Raw genomic sequence first — 2,784 nt, 5'->3', positions numbered from 1 at the left:
TAGTGAATTTACGAACAAAAACTAGATTTTTAACAAGAGAAAGAGCATGTAGAACATTATTCAAGGTAAGTTTAGGATTCAAAGAAGAAATAGTGGTATGCCCAATACCTAAAACCGGAATCGTATTACCATTTCCTACAAGAATATCATGTTTAATGCCTGAATTGAAATAAGACGAGAGAGTACCTAGTTGAGATGTCACGTGGGACGTCGCACCAGTGTCCATATACCATGCCAGATTAGGAGACGTAATACCAAGAGTATACATGGCCGCTTTAATATCTGTCGGAGTTGGTGGAGACTAAGCCATGTATGCTTATGGACGCGGGGCACGGAGACCCGACTGTTGTTGTGGTGTCGGCGGACGAGAGCTGGAAAGAGGTCTATTCCATTGAGCAGTTGGATACGGGCATGGGGAGAAACCCATGGCCACTACCAAGGCAATGATGGTGGTCCTGAATGACCAGCCCATTATTGCGGCTAGGGAGAAGGAGGCTGAGTTTGGACTTGGTACTGGGACTGCCCTGATCGACCCCCATTACGAGAGCCCTTCTTCTTTAGTTTCTGCCGAGATCCACCCGATGACATACGTTGTGACCCATTCATCCCAGGCCCGCGACCAACTGCAATACGAGGCGGTCGTTCGAAACCGGGCTACCGACGCCCTTCAACTAATCGGCTAGGACTTTGAGACTTTGACAATAAGCCGAGACCCCAGGAAAATCTGCCATGATAGTGGTGGAAAACTCTTGCTCGAGGGAAACCGCACGAGAATGACGGTTATCTTGAAAAATCCCACATAGCCGTGTCTAGGCTTGCTCGGCTGTAGAGTCTGGTTCCAAGATCGTGTGAAGAAGATGTTGTGAGATTGTGGCATAGATCCACTGAAGGACATTGGCATCGAGAGTTAGCCACATATCTTTCTCTTCATCCGTCGATGGCAGCGGTAGAACAGGGACCGACGAGATGATGTGATGAAGGACCCGATGAGAACGAGCATGGATCTTGAACAACTCTGCCCATGTCGTGTATTGAACGTTTTACAACTCAAGAGCAATAGAGACATGATTCTTGATGTTGGAAACGGCAAGGGCTGGGTGAAATCCTTGTTTGTTACTCGTCATCGGAAAAGAAAAGTGATTGAAAAGAAGATGAACGTACAAGAGTAAATGGACCGTTAGGCTAGGGCGCAGCAGAAAAAAAAAAACCTAAGCTCTGATACCATGAAAGAATACAATACATTGTCTTTCTCATTCCAAAGATATAAAATATATATATACAAAATTATCATATTAAGATCCTCAATATATTGAATTAATTATATATTATATTGAGATCCACTAATTGATTATATATTATTTACTGTGATCTCCAATGTATTAAATATATCACATTTATTAGTAAAGGTTTATTAGGATTTGATGAGCAAGCATTACAAAAAGACCTGTTTGGAAACTTATATGGATCTAAAGTTGGAACTCAGTCTGAATTTTGTTGAGAAACTGTGAATAATAATTTCTGGTTACTTTGGTATAAAACCAGTCTAACTAAAAAATTAGTTTTTAATTTATAAACTTAATTTATAATTTGTATAATATTTGTATTTGTCTTTTCTTAATTTTGAATGATTAGCTGTTTGATCCGCTGATAGAATTTGGTCTCTAACCATTAAAACTATGAATTTTAATACACAATGAAAATATCAATGTATTGCTTTGGTGCTCTATTAAAACAAAAGTTGGTTTGACAAAGATAACGCATATTGTCAAACAAGATATCTTCTACCAATAAAAATCCTTTTTGTTTAAGTGCGATGGTTGGCTCTCTCCAAATATGTTTGGTTGTTGTCTTCAACATGTCTTCTATTTCTGCATCTATAAACATTTCTGCTACTCCCTCTATACATTAATAAATGTTAACCGTATAGGATGTAGTCGAACCATTTAATACCTATAAAATAGTTTATACTAAATTATAATTTTATATTACTAATAAATTAAATAAAACTTAACACTCGTTAAAAAAAATAAAAAAATATGCATATCAATTAGTTGAATAACAACCATTTAAACTTAACCAAATCTAAAGAAGTTCAAATAGAATTAAAACCAACAAAGAGTAAATTTGCACATGTTGAAATAGAGTTCAATTCAAACAAAATAAAAATAGAATGAATTAAAAATGGTTCAATACTATCAACATGGATTATTAGTCAAACCATGGAGTGACTTGCGTATAATTTTCAGAAAAGATATGAAAGTGAAAGGATGGTGGCACCAATAGAGATAGAGGGGTCTAACTATGGATGACAACTTTTGGAAAACGGTTTGATAGAAATCCTGTTAGGGATTAATATCACTTTCTATTCTTCACAAACCCTTGCAAACTCTTGAAGCGATTCAAGTGCGGAAACATTTGCTCAGGTTTGAAGCTAAGAACCGATGAAGAAGGAGATAACAGAATGTAAATGACACAAAGAGATGTTTATGGATGTTTGGAGCAAAACTCTACTACGTCACCCCTTCTTCCAACTACCAGAAGGATTCACTATACTTTTCTTAGAATCAAATACAGTTTCAAAGTTAGCTCACCGTTGAACAGAACAGACTCTGTTCAACTTACAGTATATTGAAAAATATCACTCAGCTAGACAATACTTTGATTCTATCTCTCTCTTGATGTAAAACACAGTAAGCAAGAAAGCACTTAGTAAGATCGATTGTAAGTTCGACAGACTTTGTGATTAGCTAACTTGTTTATTCGTTCGTGTATTTGTCTGTATCT

The sequence above is a fragment of the Impatiens glandulifera genome, chromosome 1 (assembly GCF_907164915.1).
Source record: "Impatiens glandulifera chromosome 1, dImpGla2.1, whole genome shotgun sequence".
Classification (NCBI taxonomy): Eukaryota; Viridiplantae; Streptophyta; class Magnoliopsida; order Ericales; family Balsaminaceae; genus Impatiens; species Impatiens glandulifera.
Note: the sequence above shows the minus strand (reverse complement) of the source record.